Below are 6,627 nucleotides of genomic sequence, written 5' to 3'. Positions count from 1 at the left end.
TTTGGTTCCTGTCCTGGAACTAGCTCTTGTAGACCAGGCTGGCCTCGAACTCACAGAGATCCGCCTGCCTCTGCCTCCCGAGTGCTGGGGTTAAAGGCATGTGCCACCACTGCCCGGCTTTAACAAATTTCTAATTGGTAAATTTAGCAATAAATTTAGTCACTGTGGGGACTTACACTGCCTCAACTTTCTCAGATGCCCTGATGAAAGGACCAAGGGAATGCTGCAGAAGGCACAGCTTGAAGGAAATGACTGATGTTTATTCACCAGGAAGCCTGGAGCGGATGTTTGCGTGTCCTGTCCTCCTATCCGCCCCTCCTTGCTTTCCGGGCCACCTGCAAGGGCTGCATTTATTAAACGTGGGTGTCTTTGATTTGTTCTAATCTGATCTGATTGGAATTCTTTTCGCAGGTGGAGAGGCTCCTCTTAAGGATTGTTTCTAACAATAATAACACCCGAAACAGAACAGGTTGTTAGCTGGTTAAGTAATGTTGTTGGATAGTTTATAGATTTAATCCCTTATTGGTAAAGAACCTCAGTGATTATTACACCACTAAATAAAATGCAGGATGGGCATTTGTTGTGTACTAATTGGCAGGTAGCAGTATCATCTTACTCAGGATCTATAATCACTGTGGTGGTTTGAATAGGTATGGCCCCCATGAATTCTTATGTTTGAATGCTTGGCCCATGGGAAGTGGCATTATTAGTGTGTCAATGTGGAGTCAGGCTTTGACATGCTCAAGCCAAACCCAATTCTTGCTGCCTTTGGATCAAGATGCAGATCTCTCAGCTCCTTCTCCAGCACCATGTCTGTCTGCATGCCACCCACCATGATGATAACGGACTAAAATGTCTGAACTATAAGCTCACCCCAAATAAATGTTTTCCTTTATAAGAATTGCCATGGTCATGGAGTCTACTCAAAGCACAGAAACCATAACTAAGACAATCACTATCCAAAGGATACCTTTTTAAAAAAACACTCTATAGGTTTTGCCTAAAATTACATCTACAAATCTTATAGAGATTACTTTTAATGGTTTTATAAACGGATTTTCGAAAGAACAGGGGGGCCTAAGTTTTGTATAAAATTCCACATACTCCATAGAAAATATTTTACTTATTCCTGGGTTATAAAACTCAACAGTATAAAGTTGCTATTATCAATAAACTTTTTAAAAGCGTTTTCCAACCATTGAATATTTTGACTAACCTTATATATAAATTATCACATGAAGCATAGAAACATATCTGTTCTCTATAAATTCTTAATTTCAGGATTAATAAATTCATTAGGTATGGTGAAAAAAACGTATCAAAAATTCAGCTTGACGCTTGTAAAAATAGGCTAATAGGTAAATCTATTAATAGAAAATTTTCATTTCCTATGGTACACTACAAAAACGATTCAATTCTCGTTTAGGAAGATAGGTCTATTACGTAACACTGCAAAACATAGACGTTTCAAATAGTAGCCGCATGGCTTGCCTCCATCTTGAGTAATGACCCCATCAGGATAAAAACAGCCATGGACTTAGCAGCCATCTTTAGAAAGATTGAAGAACACCTGCCATGTGACCTCACCATCATTTGGATTAAGATGACTATGATGGATAAAGCCAACTAAGGTAGTACCTATAAAACTGACTAGTACATGATTTAATTGTATTTTATTTGTAGACTAAGCTGTCAACAGCAGGTCTCTACTGTATTTCAGATTAGAATAGATTTCTATATATCATTAAATTCCTAAGGTTATAAAAATACATTAAGCTAACCAAAAACTGACTGATATACACATGTTTAAAAATTTGTGTCTTTGTTAACTGTAAGTTATTTTGTTGTTAACGCTAGACTTCTAAAATTTTTAAAATAAAAAAAATCAAGACATGTATGATTAATAAGGTTTAAATTCCTAAGGTCTATTCAGGCTAGCAGAATATATGAATATTCTTAAAAATATATGACTAGAATCTTTGTTTTTACTCAAAGTTTTAATTCCACAGTAAGGGATCTTCAATTCATAATTTTAAGGCTCAAGTTTAACAGGGATAAAACTAAAATCCTCATCTCATTGAAGCTACTAACTTATTATAAATTGTGAAAGATAATTAAAACAAACAAGTTAATAATTATAAACTTATAATTTTATAAGTTTACATTATAAATGACTCATTTCTTCCATGTAATCCAAACCATGTTTGTAGTCAAGCTCAGCACAAACGCAATTCATTTATGAGAACAAGGTGTAGTCTTCTGTACCTGTTTTCATATAGAGAAGTAAGTAACTACACAGAATGTTTATTTAAAATTAGGAATACTTTATAGATGGCCCTCAAAATCATTAGAGACATAAGGAATATAGCATTTAAAATATTTAATAATTGACAAGGACCATCTGGATTCCACTTCCTGCTCTAACTTCTCCTTCTCAGATTGCTGATGTTGATGGGAAACTGGAGATTTATCCATTTATCAGCAACACTAACAAAACAAATAAGTAAATATGATGCCTTTAATTGCTAAAATATAATACTGGTGTTCTTTTATGGAACAAAAATTTAAAATAACAGTGTAATCAGGCCTGTGATTAAAAAACTAATGAAGAATAAAATGAATCTACAAAAAATTTAAAATTTTTCCTCTGGGCAATAGGACGGGCTAAAAATGAAAAATGTAGAGACAAGGCCATGTTTTCCAAATTTCCTTAGAGGCCAAAGAGGTTGAAAAGAAATTACAACTATTAGAAGTTATATTATCTTCAGATTTTCACCTCTGAAAATCTGTTCTATCCGAGTATTTTCAGGATGGAGTAAACACGAACGCCTGCCAGCTAGTTTTCCTCCACGGAATAGCTACACTTTGAGACTGTTCACATTTTTTTTATCACTTATAATATCAGTTGGATATATAATTTAGTGTTTACTTGAAAAACTATTTTCTACTTTAGAATTTTTTTTCACAACTTCTATGTATCCTATTACATAATAGGAGAGAATGCCTGAACTCCAAATTGAAATTGTCCTAAATTTTGAACACTTATAAGTGATCAGACACTGCCAAGGAAGGAGATTAAAGGGGGCTCACAAACACCTACCCCCATTAGTGGAATCATTTTCTACACTTAAAGGCATTATTTTATTCCAAGCTTCTAGTGCACAACTGGTAATAAAGAGACGTTAGCTTGATATCTGAAACTATGTGCATGTATGGAACCTTCTCTGCGATAAATTTTGCAGCGATCTGTGATAAAATTCACTAGGGACATGGATGGCGCCTCTCACTGGTCAGCTATGGAACACAGTGCAAAGGTTTGGGAGCTCCAGTAAAATAACCGTCGTGTCGTATCTGGAACTTCACTTTGTCAAATAACACTACGCATGTCCTTCCTAGGTCTCTCATTATAACCAAATACTAATACAGTGCAGTAGGGACCAGAAACTCCTCTTTCTTCTCTAGACCAATGAAAATCCTGACTACAGCCATGCAGAGTGAGTCAGCAGGTGGCAGCAGGCTTCCCCGGAGGAGCTGGACAGTGAGCTCCTGGCACAGCCTCGTGGGCCGGCAGCCAACCCGCCCTGTCCGGGAGAGAGATCCCAGGAGGACTGGAGCAGCAGGAGACCCAGCACCGACCCCATCGCCCTCCCCCTAGCGCGGACCTAAATCCTGGCGCAACCTAGGTCTGAACAGCACCTCCAAAGTGAGATTCTTCTGTTTCCCATGGCCCGGTGCCCACTCCTTCCACGATGGACCTACCGGCTCCTCCTGCACGACCCCTCAGACCTGTTGGGCTGCTCTGCACCCTCAACCAACCTGAGCTTAGAGATGCAACCCCAGCACGGTAGTTAAACACTTGAGTCCAAATTGGAGAGAGAGAAGCGCGTGAGAGTGTAAACTGCACAGAAGGGAGTCAAAAAGCATTACAGAGATCCTTGCTTGTGACGTCACAATATGTGAAACTACATTTCCCATAAGTCTGTGTAATGGAGATTCCGCAGTCGCCGGGAGCACGTGACCTTGGGAAAGAATTGAAACTAGCGATCTGATCTCCACTGGTAGAGGAAGACACACAGGGAGTCAGGATGCTCTTAAAATCTTCAGAATGCAAACTGAGGTGTTTGGATGTGAGTGGAGACCTTACAGTTCTGTTTATTGCATCTATTAGTTATTTTTGTCACTTTACAGTGATTTCACACACAGGTCTGCTTGATAGAGAAACTTACTCCAGAGTAAAACATTCATTTAGACTCTATTTCACTTTGAGACAATTACAAGAATCTCCCATGGGAAAGTCACTGCTAAGCCTTTGAAATGAAATATGAGCAGAGAGAGGCCCAGGGACCACAGCTCCAAGGATGCCCGATCTAGAGAATGAGTTCAAAACCGGTCAGGGCAGTTTAAGGAAGGTGGTTGTGTGTACAAATATTAATTTCAGCAGAAATGTGGATCTTCTAAGTCAAGGCCAGGCTGAGACCAGCGCGAGTTCTAGGGCCACCAGGGATACACATCGGAATCCTGTGTTAAAAAACAAAACAAAACAAAACAAAAAAAGACGAAGAAAGAAAAACAAAGATAGAGAGAAACACAAAGAAAGGAGGAAGGAAGGAAGGAAGGAAGGAAGGAAGGAAGGAAGGAAGGAAGGAAGGAAGGAAGGAAGGAAGGAAGGAAGACAGCCTTATATTGAAATGAAAAGAAGAAAAAGGAATAGGAGGTAGCTGGGTGATGGGTCAGGTTCCATGAAGTCAGCAGGACCTTGATTTTTGTGTACAGTGCTAAAAAGAGCTACAGAACAGAACAGAACAGAACAAAATCTTGTGGGGATGAATATGGAGAGCATTTTCTGCTGTTGCAATGTCACAGTCTGGGGGTCTTATTCCGTTTTGGTTTTCTGTTTTTCTGCCAGATGGAGACTTGTAGCACTGGGGGAATCCCAACCACACCAGGGAGAATCCATGGGAAAAGAAGCGGTTTTATTAGGGCTGAGAAAACACAACTCCGGCAGTGCACACAGAGGGACCCCCCACTTAACCGAGGCAACTTAGGAGCCTGACTCCCTTCTCCCCAGGCAGATGTTTGCAGGGTTTTTGAGGAAGCTTTCTCCCCTAAGTTGAGTTGGAAAGCAGGATGAAGGGGTGGTAGGTCCATAACATTGGGAGTAAACATGTCTTCATGCTTTAACATGTAGTGCATGTCCTTCAACAGGAGGGTCCTGCTGGCAGAGGAAAAGCCAGCCAGTCAGCACAGCCAAGCAGCCCCACAGTTTGAAGCCACCAGGTTTTCGTTTCTTTTCTTTCTTTAAGGAATTTCTTTGTTTTTTTTCTTTAAGGACCTTATCATATGTATAAAGGTTATTTTAAGGTCTTTTATTTGTGCTTCAGCTCTCTTCAGGGCCTGTTGTGGTAGGGTTGCTGCTATAGTGGAGACATATTGTCCTGGCTGTTATTCGTTGTGCTTTTGAGCAGACACCTGACCCCTGGCATTGGGAAGATTGTTATTCTAGGTGCTGATGTCTGGTCTCGTCCTAATTGATACCTGTTTTGTTCCTTGGTTTCTGCCTTCTCTCTGGCTCTTAGGGGAGTGTGGTGGCTGTGTGTTGTGTGTAGGAGAATCACTTTGGGTCCTAATAGGTATGGTGCACAGGGTTGAGGTAGTTCAATCCTGTAATAGGGAAGTAAGATGGGCTAACAGTTGAGTAAGTAGGTGGTCAGGAATGGGAGAGGTTTTAGGTGAGAGGTCGGGTGTTAGAACTGGTCACCTACACGTGAGTTCAAAGGGTGAAATGGAAAGGGGAATTTGGGCAGAGCCCTAAGCCAGAGGCAAAAGTTTTACCCAGTCGAGGTGACGCTCCTATGACATCTTAACAAGAACATTTTTGAAGGAACAGTTAGTTCGTTCTACCTTCCCTGAAGACTGAGGGGTGGTATGGGATATGAAAATGCCAGGGAATGTTGTGAGCCTTAGACAAAGTTTGAGAAATCTGGGAAGTAAACTCTGGGCTATTATCTGACTGAAAAGAGGTTGGGATTCTAAACCAGGGGATGATTTCTTGGAGAACATCGGAAACTGTCTGGGTCCTCTTGTTAGTGGTGGGAAATGTTTCAGTCCACCCAGACATGTTGTTCACCAAAACCAGGAGATATTTAACTTGTCTGACTGTGGGCATATGAGTAAAATCAAACTGCCAGTAAGTTCCTGGAAGTGAGGCCCAGGCATGGTGGGTGGGAAGAGGGAAAGCTACAATATTTGGTCTTGGGATCTGACTTTTGACAGATTTTACAAGAGGCAGTGATAGGTCTTAAGAACTCTAAGTCCTCAGACGTGGGTTGGAGGTGAGCCTTGACAAAATGAAACAGAGCTTTGCTATTAGGAAGAAAGAGCTGACATATGTAGGACATAATTTGCTGGGTGTCAGCGAGATTGTGGGCTGTACTGTATGAACGCACTGAGGTGATTGAGGTAGGTTTGGGCTCTGGAATGCAGCTGTTCTTTCTGTAATGGTCAGCTCTGTCCCTTTAAGAGACACGCCACACCCATTCCCTCCCCCATCCACCAAGGCAAGCTCGTCTTCTCCTTTTCTGTCTCCCTCTCAAAGGGACAGCTTCTGCCTCTCCCTTCTCTCTGCTT

Source organism: Microtus ochrogaster, chromosome 19 (genome assembly GCF_000317375.1).
Source record: "Microtus ochrogaster isolate Prairie Vole_2 chromosome 19, MicOch1.0, whole genome shotgun sequence".
NCBI classification, from domain to species: Eukaryota; Metazoa; Chordata; class Mammalia; order Rodentia; family Cricetidae; genus Microtus; species Microtus ochrogaster.
Note: the sequence above shows the minus strand (reverse complement) of the source record.